Here is a 14,510-nt window from a genome sequence, read left to right on the forward strand (position 1 = left end):
GTACCCGAATGGGTTACTTCTGGGTTTCAGTGCTCGTGCATGCGCAGAAGCGCAAAATGACATCATGTGCATGCGCAGAAGCACCGAATCACGTCAGGCGCATGCGCAGACCCAGCACTTCAGGCTATGAACACTGCGGGTTGCGAACCTGCCTCCTGCACAGATCACGTTCACAACCGGAGGTATGGCTTATACAATAATCATAACACTTATTAGTAGTAGAGTTTTCAGAGTTAACTGGTACAGATTAACTATCCTAACTGAGATGTTTACTTGGGAAATACCCATCGTTGCACAACCTGAGAGAAAAATCACGAACAATAGGGAGCCTTGGCAACCAATCCAAAACAAACCTATTTATGAAATATGTGCATTTATTGGAACTTGACTTCAAATGACCTTAAAGTGTGCTACTTACAGAAGCATTTATGATGTGTCTTGGAATGAATAACTGAAGTCTAAAAGAGCACTAAGATCCTAAATTACGTATTTTGAGGACTCCTAAATCTAACTCACTGCACTTTTTTATAGCTCTCCACTTTATATCCTCAGAGATTTAGTGAACTATGAGCTGCAACTAGTCTAGTCTAAAATTACAACCCTTGCATATACATATTTTAAGCAGCATCTTTTATAGGGAGTCACATATATACTTTTTTTTTTAAAAAAGAAATCAATAGATGAACTTGCTAAAACTGGATTAAACCATAAACCTAAATATGAGAGGTGAGAGGAAGATGGAAAGAGGCATAGAGAGGCAAACTGTTGGATAACTTATAAAAATTAATGGCAGGGCCCATTGCGGAGCTGCTGCATTTTCTAATTTCTGGGAATAGCTGAGAGGTTTTGTCAGCTGGCAGCAATTCCAGCAGAAGCATGTTGCAGAGAAGTCTAATCTGCTGTTCTTTCCAGTAAGAATTGAACAGCCAGGGGACTTCTTTAACAGCAGTGACACAATGGTGTCAAGTGTGACGGTTAACAGCGCTACCACAACAGCTCTGGCTATTAGGAAAGGGAATTGCAACGGCAGAAGCTGAGTCAGAGTTCACAAGGAAGAAATCAGATTCTTGGGCCTCACTGCTCAAGCAATTCCCAACAACGCTGGTGATTTAAAGGAATACCCAACTGCAACCTACAACATGTGACTATGAAAAGCCAGTCCATGGCTACACATATACACAGAGCAAGAGATATGCCATTTTAGTTACTTGTAGCCCACCCTTCTGCTACACTTAGGCCAGAGCAGTACTGTATACAGAAACAGAAAATACAACCAGTCACGCCAAATGATGCAGTAAAATGGAACAATATCATGACACCATCAAAGAGGCATCCAAAACCAGCAGAATAGGCTAAGGCAATCACCAGTTAAAATGTTAAAATGCTTGGTCAAATAAATACGTCTTGACCTGGTGCCAGAATGATTGCAATGTTGGTATTAGCCGTACTCCTAATTTCACAAACAAATTATAATTCACTGGTAATACATGTACAAGCAATGAGAAATCACCAGGTGTTTGGGGTGATCCCAGAGTAAAGTTTATGACTGACACCACAGAGGGGAACTCAGTAAAAGTGGTTTTCTCATATTTTACACTAGATACTATAAAGTGCAGTGAAGAAATTTCATGCCAGAGAAGCTTGGCTATTATTTCTGACAATGCATTTCGCTGCCTTCCATCACTGGACTTTAGATTTTTCTCTCAATGCAATAAATGGCTATTAGCCTTGAGAGCTACATGTTCATAGCTGGTGTATCCATTGCCAAAGGACAGACAGTGTTGCCTCACTGGAAGCATCTAGCTGGTCACCCATGGAAACAGGATGTAGAGCTAGATAGATCTTTGGCATGATCCAGCAGGGCAAGTTGGGTGCTAGGAAAACAGAGCAAACTGCTTTATGCCTTTGCAGGCCAATGGCCCATCTGCCTCAGCATTGTCTGCACTAACTAGAATGGCTCTCTGGAGTCTTTTGCAGTCCCACACAGAGATGCTGGGGATTGAACCTGGGACCCCAGTAGTGATGGAGCACTGCAAAGCAAGTGCTCCATCACTACGTTATGGCCTTACCTGGCAATGTGTGAGGCATAGTAGCAGACAGCAAATATAGGATAGTTCACCCCAAACTGAATCATGGCATGAAGAGCCCTCCCACCAACAGGCAGGGGCAGAGGAAGGGGGTGCAGTGGGGGCGGGTTGCCCCAGGTGTCACCACTGAGGGGGATGACCAAATGCTGGGCGGCACACACCGGGGGTGGGTGGGTGGGCCTGCAGCACGCCTGAGCCACGTGTCTCTCCTGGGAGTGACATAGTGGCTTGGGCCCCAAACGGTCCGCCTGCTGCCTCCCCCTCAGCTGTAGGGTAGCTGAGGGGGAGGAGGCAGGCAGACATCTTGGAGGCCCTGCAGAGCGTCCGGCTCCAGCTTGCCCTGCCCCATGGGTGGCTGGCCCCGCCCTGGGTGCAGGGCACGCGCACCCTCCAGGCGCCCGTTCGGCTTGCTCCACCGCTGTCCACAGTTTGCACACAGTCTGAGTGTGCCAGGTATTCATGGATGGGAGCGGCCCTCACAAAATCCGTCCACGACAAAAATGGAGGTCCACTTTAAATAGCATGTGCATGTTGAAGAAGGGACCATAAGCCCAAGATTTACAGTCCTATCTCACTATACACAGAACCTATAAATATGTTTCGTTCCACCGGCAAGATATTGTCTGTGCTTTCCCCTTCATTTACCTCCTAATACTAGCACTTGCTTCAACTTCCAGTGCTGCCGCCAGTTTGTTCAAGAGAAATACACACAGAGGCCAATGTGCAATTCACTTATCTTTTCAAAAAGTTTATTAGCATCCTTGGTATGTAAGCACCGATAATAACATAACAAAGATAACTTATTTGTAAATAATTCTGCTATATGGAAAGAGAAAGCTGTTTGCGTGTCGAGGTCCCCAGGGCCACCCCAATAACTCACACATCACACAGAATTTTTTGTTTAAGATTTTTGGTATAATGTTGGCCACAACTTTATTAAAATACAAATTTGTGAGTGGTTGCTTAGGCATTGGTTGCGACTATCTGCCCCCACCATGGGGGACAGACTGACATTCCACACGATGCGAAAGTCAGAATAGGGGAATACAGAATAGGGGAACCTGCCCTCACCCCAAATGCAACCAGGAGCTCATTGCTATGGCCTGAGCCCCCTTGATAGAGTGGACAAGCAATAGTTAGCCCCCAATTCCTTTAACGGAATCCCTTGCAGCAGCAGCATTACAGGGGCAGGCACTCAACCTACCAAGGGCAGGCACTCAACCACTGCCCCTCAACCAACCAAACCATAAACCAATGCCTAACCACAACCTTACAAGTTGTGATGATTTGCTACGCAGTAGGCAAAAACCAAATGACCCCAGCCAATCAGCTAGATGGACAAAGTTCCTACCGGGCCCCTGCCCCAAGAGCAGATGACCCCATGACAGGCATAGCAAGGTCAAAGCGAACAACCCTAATTCTAGCAAGGGGGGGATGGGCAATCCGCTGCACGGGCGAAAAGAGGAAGCCCTAGCCTCGTGCAAGGAGTTTTAGCATTTCTGGCTGTCAATCAACAAATGGCAACATTAACTTCGTCCCAACAACAAGGGAAGCCCCAATCGCATCAGTGGCCAACAATCAATTAGCCCGCCCCCAACTTTGGAGTGTCATGGCGGCCCCCACCGCAACACGTGCTCTCCATGAAGGAGAACACGCTTTGTATGAGTCAGTGAAGGAATGACTCATTCCTCAAGCCTACCTTCAAATTCTTTTGCTGAAACAACCCCGCCCCCCGCCGCCGCCCCGGAGATAGCTATTTTGTCCTATAACTGTGGCTAGTTTTCACCCATAGCAAATTTCGAAGGTCTTTGGCTATGAAGAGCTTCATTACATCAACAAGAAGACAAAAGTCTTGCTTGTGATTTGTGTGTGATATTATCCAAACTTCTGCTTTATCTGATCTGCCACTTTCAAGACATTTTAAAAAATTGGTTTCCCCCTGAAATGATAAAAAAGTTCCTTCCTTAAATGATCCCTGCCAATCATGGATCGCGCTGAGATAATATTATTGGCTGTGTGATTTTGACACAAAGTCAAATGAAAAGTGGAGACAATGCTTCACACTGTCTTTCTAAATAGGCAAAGGTTTAATCCTCTTTCACAGCCCAACCCCAAATTGGTGAAAGACATTGTCAAAGGAAGAGAGGGACTGAAACACGCACATGCCCTATTTTGACTTAACCTTCTATTGCCGTGCGCAGTTTGTGAGCGATCCTATAACTGTAGTGTGCAGCAGTCCCATTGACATTGCTGATAAAAATATAATTGCTGTCATTCAAAAACCTATAATACTGTACAGGCTATATAGGCCAATTACCTAAACCTCCTCTTGTCTGAACTGATTTCACCAATATAACACCAACAGAATTGGTGGATTACAGGTAGGTAGCCGTGTTGGTCTGCCGTAGTCCAAACAAAATAAAAAAATCCCTTCCAGTAGCACCTTCGAGACCAATGAAGTTTGTTATTGGTATGAGATTTTAGTGGTCTCTAAGATGCTACTGGAAGGATTTTTTTTGTTTTGTTTCGAGAATTGGTGGGATTTGTTCACAAGAGAAATTCTAGTTTAAATACTTGCTTAGCTACAATGCTTACTGAGGAACCTTGGCTAAAGCACTGTATCTCAGCCCAGCTCATCTCACAAAGCTTAATTCTCCTGAAAATAACACCAGAGGGGGATATATCAGAGTTCAGTGAACCTCTAGGATAGGACAGGTGAAAAATATTTCACCGTTTTCCATTCCCTCTTTGTTCGGAACAGAAATTTGAAGCATTGAATAATGGATGTATATCATTTCACATGTATGAATATATGCATGCTAACAATACCTGTGTATGAATGAATAATACATTGGTAGTATTCACACAACTCAAATATTGTGGATAACAAGACTTAAAAACAAAACAAAAACACCAGACTGTTAAAAATCCTTCCTTATAGGTCAAAATCTAAATTAGGTTTGACCAGTCTGGAAACAGAATGTGAACAATTCATAGGACTAACCGGGTCCTCAAAAATTTCAGCTCAGTGTTGTAGAATGCGTTAGAAGGCAAAGAGAATAGACAAATTGCAATGAGCAGCCTAAATAATGGCCCAATAGAAACCAATAATTCAACTACAGCCTTGAATAATGTGTCCAATTCTGACTGCTGGACTGGAGAAGGTTAGAGTATAAATAGAAAAAAATATTTTCATGTGTAAATCCATATCAACAATTCCCTGTATTAGAAATGCAGAGCACATTGGTACAATTTACAAAGATAGCGACCTGTTTAATAGGAAGAGATCAATTACTCTGGTTATGCTTCACTTTTTCTGCTGTAAATATAAGATTCTCTAGTTGCTGGAATGTGTTTGCACAGGCCAGTAAGCAAATTCAGAAAGTTGAAGTCAGGGAGTCCCTTGCTTTGCAATGCAAATCAGCCTATTAAGACAGAGGCAGTCACAGTGTTATGAAGCCAAAAGAACAAAGAAAGAGAGCACCTGCTGTAGTTTCATAGTGTGATCAATGGTATTCACCTTCCCGTCTCTGCTTAACTAGAATGCCTATCAAACCCAGAAAATGGAAAGCTTCAAAATGTTATCCGGTTGGTTTTTCTTAAAAGGTAGAGTCTCTCTTCCCACCTCCACCCTGGTAATAGATATCCCTGCTGAGCAGAACTAAGGAAGGAAAGTGGAATGATAAACCCTCTGCCCTTGTGGTCCTCCTGCTACCTTAGAATGGAAGCAGGGTGTTAAAAAGCATTTGGTAAATATTATCAAGACTAACATTGTTTTGTTTTTTTGTTACACTTATATATCCCAACTTTTCATTAAAAAATGTCAATGGCAGCTAACAATACATCACAATAAAACTCTATAAAAATAAGAGTGAATTAAAACAGAAAACAAAAAACCCCACATGACAGTCAATTAAAAACATAATTAAAACAAATGAAACAGATTAAAAACACAGAGCAGCATTAAAAAACAAACAAACCACCTCGACATCCCTCAGTTTTCCCCACATTGTGCACCAAGGCACCTTAATGTGCCACAAGAGGAAGTATGCTGTTAAGAGAGATAAATTCATCCAATAATCAAAGGCTTGCGTGAGTCAAAAGCACTCAGCCGCAGCAGGAAACCTCCTCTAAGGGTGAATAATTCTGGTGTCTATCTGCATCACATGGGACTGAATTATCCAACCACACCTGATGCAGAGGAACAGCAGAGTACTTACGGAGAGAGATAGGATGCCCATTGCAAATTTATGAGTCACTGCTCTGGGCTTACCACCTTGCACTGAAGTGGCACACATAGGAGAAAGATTTGTGCAGAATCACAAGAGAGAGAACCTAATGCTTACTGTTCCACACCTAGAAGTTTTGTTTTTGTTTTTAAAAGGAGAGTGAAGGGTTCAGAGACTAAGGATGACACTAGTTTGATAATGGCCCTTCTTAATAATAGTCCTGCTGGGGCTTTTGTGAGTAACGCTGCCAGGTCGCGCCAGCCCATGCCATACGACTGTAGCTTTAAATTCCACAAGGAAGTAGGAGACAAGACAGCTGTGGTTTCTTACTTATCCACATCCCCTTTCTGCAATAATAAGCAGGATCCTAGGCATGCCCTGCAGGGCATAGAGAAGAAAGGCAGGTGACAGGGCTGAGAAGGAGGAGAAGCTGCTGCTCTGACGTCTTCTGTGTCCTTCTCTCACTGCATACATGCACACCCCTCTGTTCTGCAGTCTTTCAGTTCTTATGTCACATAACAAGTAGTGGCAGAGGACATCAAATGTCACGACAAAAACACTGAACTAACTGCTTTGCAGGGCAGGGGGGTTGTCTCTTAACGCACTGCATAAAATTCAAGTTACTGATTTCAGTTTCACTTCAGAATGATCAGAATTTGGGCATAATAATCAAAGCAAACGAACAGGACAATACATGCTTATTTTCTGGTGAAGACATCACTTGGCCACGTTTTCTGTTTTCTTGAAAATGGTTGTGGGGGATGAGAAGGTAGATGAACATGAAATGTAGCACTGTGTCCAAATTTCATTCTCTTGTCCCATGCAACATACAAAAAGTGCCAAACAGCGAAGGTAAGCCTAAGGCCTCCCTTAGCTCAGGTGAGAAATTGTGAAACGGTTCCTTGTTTGCAACCAAATATTCTTGCATGCTGTCTGGATGCTGTGATGAAATCTGCAGCTCAAGTACCTTGCTGAAAGACAGAGGCCTTCAATCTCAGCAGCTGTATATCTGTCATTACTCTCTTAAGTACCAAAATTCCCATTAAAAGAAATAAGATGCCTCTGGGTGTAAAAGTCTGAATAATATTACCTAGATAAAATACTGTAGCCTCCAACCTCCTCCCTCCCTCCCTCCCCCACTGAAATTGATTCATGGTGATTGAAAATGTCCAGTGACACAATTCTGAAGCCAACAAAATAGGATTGCTTAGAAAGCGTGTTGATTCAGAACTCCAAATACATATTTCTTTCTTGCCTAAACCAAGGTGGGAGTGACATATTGTTCATATAGAATGAGCAAGACCTAGAGAAAATGGCCTAGTGACCAGAGCTGGCACTTCAGAGTTCAAAGTCAGCTGAAGCATAACTTAACATTTTTGCTCATTGAAATAGCTGCAGGCTTGATTAAGTCTTGACCTCTCCATTTGGCCAACCATTTTAGGCAAACTATGCCTACCTGTCAACCACTTGATGTCATAAGGTGTCTGACACGGTAAAGTTACAAGCGTGTCACACACTGCGGTTAAAAAGAAGTTGGAGCCCCTGCACAAAGACAGTTGGTGCAGTTCCAATGGCAAATACAGAGACAAATGAAGGTGATGTCTGGGTATGCCAGGAATTGCCTTTGGAGAAGGTCACAGCTGGCTACACGTGTGCTGGCCTTGTGGTGCAGTATGGAGGAGAAACAATTTGAAGCAGGTGGTAAGCAGATATCGTTGCTTCCACTTTGCCAGGAAAGACCAAAGCAAAAAGAGGATTGGCCTGTCCTGCCCCAAGAGAATGTTGCTTTTGCCCCACCCATCATTGGGCTGTGGCCCTCAGGTTGGCCATGTCTGAATCTAGCACTCAGGCCTAAAGAGCTTCCCCACCCATTACAGAATGTGGCTGTGGAATCCATGTCATGACTGTAGTACATGTTGTTGTTGTTGTTGTTGTTGTTGTTTAGTCGTTTAGTCGTGTCCGACTCTTCGTGACCCCATGGACCAGAGAACGCCAGGCACCTCTGTCCTCTACTGCCTCCCGCAGTTTGGTCAAACTCATGCTGGTAGCCTCGAAAACACTATCCAACCATCTCGTTCTCTGTCGCCCCCTTCTCCTTGTGCCCTCCATCTTTCCCAACATCAGGGTCTTCTCCAGGGAGTCTTCTCTTCTCATGAGGTGGCCAAAGTACTGGAGCCTCAGCTTCACAATCTGTCCTTCCAGTGAGCACTCAGGGTTGATTTCCTTCAGTATGGAGAGGTTTGATCTTCTTGCAGTCCATGGGACTCTCAAGAGTCTCCTCCAGCACCATAATTCAAAAGCATCAATTCTTCGGCGATCAGCCTTCTTTATGGTCCAGCTCTCACTTCCATACATCACTACTGGGAAAAAATTAGGATGTTTGCATTGGCCGGGAATCGAACCCGGGCCTCCCGCGTGGCAGGCGAGAATTCTACCACTGAACCACCAATGCAAGCATTGGTGTAGTACATGGTGTAGTGGTTAAGAGCGGTGGACTCATAATCTGGTGAACCAAGTTCGCTTCCCCGTTCCTCCACATGCAGCTGCTGGGTGACCTTGGGCTAGTCACACTTCTTTGAAGTCTCTCAGCCTCCTTCACCTCACAGAGTGTTTGTTGTGGGGGAGGAAGGGAAAGGAGATTGTTAGACGCTTTGAGACTCCTTAAGGGGAGTGAAAGGTGGGGTATGAAGTCCAAACTCTTCTTCTTCTCACTCTGAGCAGCTGCTGAGTCCCAGCCAGAAGAGGCAAGACTAGCTAGATCAGCCAGTGACATCAAAGGCAGAGATGCTGGCCACAGACCCAGGCCTCATCTCCAAGGCCAAGCCTCAACCAGATCCTAAGCTGTGGGCCTGAGGCCTTTGGACTGGTGACCCAAAACAGGGATCAGAGCAAATGACTTTCCTAGAGCTCTCCAAGGTACTTCTGCTCTGGCCTGCCTCACTGCCTGACTCCGGGATTTTTGGTTAAGGTCAGGACAGCACACTTCTTCAGAATCAAAGCATTCTTTTATTTAAAGGCATGTATCTGGTCCTTGCGGGTGTGAGGGTACGTTGCATGGGCAATACCCAGTACAAGTACTATTTTTTCTAGAAAAAGAGGTGCCAAAACTCACAATGAATGCCTCCCTTGTTCTCTTACAATGACAATGGTGCCCACCTAAGAAGTGCCAGAACTGAGTTCCAGCTGAAAAAAGCCCTGCCTGGTACATCCACAACCAAAAGAGTTAACATTTCCAGGGCAACAGGCAGCGCTTCAGCTCCTTGTGACTCCTCAAGATTAGCAAAAGTGAGTAAATGGTGCAAAACATGGAAAAACAGTGACATCATTTGCACAATAGTTAAAGAGAGAATTCAGCTGCTTCTTTTTGGTATAAACTTTTGATGAATTTTTAAAACTCAGATAGAAATCAAGATCAAGTGTCTCGGAGCAAGGAACAGCTTTGGACTATGCAGTCATTGCAAGTATCAAACTTTTAACAGGAAAAATAAAAAAATACTAATAAGCCTAAAGTGCATGATTCCACAACATATTTATTAAATATTCAGTACTATCCTTCATCCAGGGGAAAATATATTTCACACACTTCCTTTCCCCTGGCAGTAATGTGTCAGGAGCTAAATGCCAGTGGGGGGGAGCAGAGCCCAAACTGTCTTCCACCCACACCCAGTCACTAACACCACCTACCAATAAACAACCACCCAAGCTTGCACCATGGCATGGGTACCTGAATGTGGGATATAGGGAGGCTTAAACCTTTTGCTTCCATTATATTTGACCTCAAGCTCCACTGGGAAAAACAAATGAGTCTTTTTTTTCCAGATAAGGACCGCAGCTTTGGTCTTAGTCCCAAGCCAGGCCCCAAACCGGATTTGGTTGCTGCATTTCTATGCTGGCTGCAAAGAGAGAGAGGTCCTTCCACAGGAAGTATGGAAAATGAGGAGCAGGGGTGAGCTCAAGAAAAAGAGGCATCGCGAGCCAGATGGGAATCCACCCCAGGGCTGGATCTTGCCCATGGGCCAGGAGCTCCCCTTCTTGATTTGTGGTCCAAATGTGCGTTTACACCAATCAAAAACTAGGGACTTGAATCACAATGGTCTGGATTCAGCCAAGTGTTCTATATCAGAATTCAAAGGACACCAAACTTCCAAGAACTTATTATTTTCAGGCAACCTAAGTTTTATATTTGGGAAATGTCCAAGATCGTTTCATGCCACTTAGTTTTGGGTGGTGGTGCTCCCTGTTTTCTTTCAGTGAAAAGCTATAGTCTTTCTTGTTGCTGCTAAAGCAATGCAAGGCCCATATGAGAATATTTCAGAATACAAATAAATTCTGAGCGCTGTCCTCTAGTAAGTGAACAGTGGGGAACCTTTTCATCCAGAGCCTCGTTCATTCATGGGTGACTGTGCAGGGATCATGTGCCAATATGAAAGGCGCTAGGAGTGGAGATGGCACTTAGATTAAAGGCAAAAGAGATGGAACTTTGTCCTGAAAGCTGCGTTCAAGCCATGCAAAGCCAGGGTTTCCTACACACACATACACAAATACGTATTTCCCTCCCCCATCCAGGCAAGGAAGAGGCATTCTCACAAATCAAGGGGCTGAGGAGAGTGAGAAGTTCCTTCTCATGTTCGGCCTTGACCCTGAGGTTTCCCACCTCTTCTGTAGCAGGACAGTGCTGCTAAAGCAATTCACAAGTGCATTTTTACATCTCTAGTGGGCTTATACCCAGTGCTGTTTTTCTGGAAAAAGAGGTGCCGGAATTCACCATGAATGCCCCTCTTGTTTCCTTATAATGGAAATGGTGCTTACCTGAGAGGTGCCAGAACTGAGTTCCGGCAAGTTCCGGCTGGAAAAAAAGCCCTGCTTATACCAAGGCAAAAATTCTGTTAAAGTAAACAGAAATCAAAAGAAACCTGGATTGATACTCTGTGATCCAAATTCTAAGTCTTATTTTCCTTGTAGATTTTCAAAATACCCAATAGATGAATTTCTACCTAGTTTTCAGTTGCTGGGCACAGGCCCAAGGGTTTTAGAGCTCAAATCTTAATTGGGTGTGTGGGGGGTCTCTGCTTTCTTCTGTTTAGCAGCCATGCATTGTTTGCTCAGTTGCAATTACACTACTTAGATTTTGATAAAATCTTTCTGAGATAAGCAGGAAAGGGACATTGCACTTACTGTGCATTTTAAATCAGCAAGAACACATTCACCTCCATCCTATTTATGAGCATCTATTACCTCAGTCTTGCTGAAATCTCAAACTCAAATTATCACATCAAATTTCTTGGGAGAAATGCAGTGAAAGAAATGGAAAAATAAGCAAGACATGTATGAAAAAGAACAATTTTTCCTTCTGCAAAAAACCCCCACAATAAACCCCAAGGGTCTGGAAACTAAGCCTTATGAGGAGCGCTTGAAGGAGTTGGGTATGTTTTGCCTGGAAAAGAGGAGATAGGATAGTCCTCTTCAAATATCTTAAGGGCTGTCACATGCAGGAGGGAGCATGCTTGTTTTCTCCTGCTCTGGAGGGTAGGATTTGAAACAATGGCATCACGTTACAAAAAAAGATATTCTGACTAAATATTCCGAAAAAAATTCTGACAATAAGAGCTGCTTGGCAGTGGAATGGGCGTCCACAAGAGGTGGTGGACTCTCCTTCCTTGGAGGTTTTTAAGCAGAGGTTGGATAGCCATCTGTCATGGATGTTTTAGCTGAAATTCCTGCTTTGCAGGGGGTTGGACTAGATGACCCTTGGGTCCCTCCCCACTCTAAGATTCTATGATTCTACCTTATATGTAATTTATGCAGAGATCATGGGGTTGAAATGGGAACAAATTAATTCTGATAAATCCATATTTCCTACTATACGTATTTAATATTTCACCATTCCGCTGTAGCTATAGTGCTCAGGTCAGCTCATAACAGTTTTAAAATACAAAATCAATAATGAATATTTCACAATACAGAAAAAAACAGTAACAGAAGACAAAGAAACTTCCAATGTTTTTAATAAAAGTAAGTGTATCTCAAAAATAAAAGTCTTTTAGATGTTTTGCCCAAGGAGTCAGAGGCAGATGGCTTCTGAATACTAGTTGTTGGAAACTGCAGAATGAGTGCTGTGCTGCTTGTTTGTGGGCTTCCCATACACATCTGCTTGGCCTCTGTAAGAACAGGATGGGGATTGTTAGGTTGTCTTTGTTTTTATGTTATATATATATATATATATATATATATATATATGGAGGTTTTGGTGTCCTCGGGTGTCTTCCCGTGTAAAAGTTGGGGTGTCTAGGCGACGTTTCGACGAGGTCTCACTCGTCATCTTCAGGCTGGTGCTTTCGGCTTCTTGTTACTGGAACAGAGCAGGATCTCAGTGTTTGAGTTCCTATAAATACTGTTGAGGGGGTGTGGTGTATAGCCTCCAATGTTCTGGGCAGAACATTGTTCTGGAGGCTATACACCACACCCCCTCAACAGTATTTATAGGAACTCAAACACTGAGATCCTGCTCTGTTCCAGTAACAAGAAGCCGAAAGCACCAGCCTGAAGATGACGAGTGAGACCTCGTCGAAACGTCGCCTAGACACCCCAACTTTTACACGGGAAGACACCCGAGGACACCAAAACCTGCATTCCTGTACCCGTGAAAATCTACGAAAGCATATATATATATATATATATATATATATATATATATATATATATTTGTAATTGTATATTGTATACAAGGGACGCAGGTGGTGCTGTGGTCTAAACCACAGATTGTAGGGGCTTGCCGATCAGAAGGTCGGCAGTTCGAATCCCTGTGAAGAGGTGAGCTCCCATTGCTCGGTCCCAGCTCCTGCCAACCTAGCAGTTTGAAAGCATGCCAAAAAGTGCAAGTAGATAAATAGGTACCACTCTGGCGGGAAGGTAAACAGTGTTTCCGTGCGCTGCTCTAGTTCACCAGAAGCGGCTTAGTCATGCTGGCTACATGACCCGGAAAAACTGTCTGCGGACAAATGCCGGCTCCCTCGGCCAGTTAATCGAGATGAGTGCCACAACCCCAGAGTCATATGTGACTGGACCTAACTGTCAGGGGTCCTTTTCCTTTACCTTTATAATGTATACAAATTCAATAATCAATCAAACAAACAAATGGGCCATTGATCTGATCCAGCAAGCTTTATTTTAACTCCCAAATTAGACTTGAATGTTTACTTAACGGGGAAATTGGTGACAACTTAGACAGGAATAACACCCACCATCCCTGAGGAATTTTACAAGCCTTATCAAAATGTTTTAAGTGCCCCACAAAATTTGTTCCATGGTTTCCTCGAGTAAGAACTCTCAGATTAGCCTTGAAATTTAACATCATCTGCAATGCTGTTCCTGGGTGCTACTTCCTGATTCTTTGGGTAACATCAGAAAATACAGGGGAAGTAGTGCAAAGATTAATATATCATTATGGCAAAGGATGGTGACTAAAATCTGCCATCTATGGTGTTGTTGTTTTTAACCAGATGGATGGTGATATTGCAGTCCCACCCTCCATTAAGAACAGATGTTCTGACAGCGACAAGAGAGGACACATTCAATTTAGTTGCTTCTCTCAAATCCCTTGATACTCTTGCTCTGTGATGGGAGATGCTTTGGTTCCCTTCTTCCTCCACAATGAAAGAAAATAAAGAAAAACACCAGGGATCCCCATTCTGTTGCAGGATCCCTCTGATTATGCTATTAAAAATCTGTCACTAGATTTGGATTTATAGCTTACAAAACCAGTTCACAGTTGCAGTTGTAATATCTAAGCAAGTTGGAAAAGCATCTCTTTGTGGGTAGCTTTTGTATACCACTGTAATATTTAATATAATGCCTAGGGATGCCAGGGATGCCGTGTATTTCAGATAACTACGTGCAAACTGTTGCACAATCGAGCTAACTGTGCATACAGAAGCGCATCATGGTGTCACCATTCTTTTCAACAGGGAACATGATGTGCAATTAAACACTCTCTAGATAATAATGTGAATAGCAACAATTATTTGGAACTGCATTGCAAAAACCTCATTTTGCAGATAAGAGTTCCAAATATATTATTCAGATTTGGTGTATAGGCACAAATAACTGTGGAAATAAAGGAGATTGTGTACATCCTTTCTGTGGAGCAGTATCCAAGTAGAAAAAAACATCATTGTCCCAATCTAGTGAGAAGCTC

General features: G+C 43.4%; 1 protein-coding gene across 8 annotated transcripts in view; it reads right to left on the minus strand.

Annotated features, from left to right (window-relative positions):
• The window catches only part of PCDH9 (protocadherin 9), a 747,296-nt gene that overhangs the window by 118,187 nt on the left and 614,599 nt on the right, over positions 1–14,510 (minus strand). The window lies entirely within an intron of this gene.

Source organism: Podarcis melisellensis (genome assembly GCF_964234715.1).
Source record: "Podarcis melisellensis genome assembly, chromosome: 4".
Lineage (NCBI taxonomy): Eukaryota > Metazoa > Chordata > Lepidosauria > Squamata > Lacertidae > Podarcis > Podarcis melisellensis.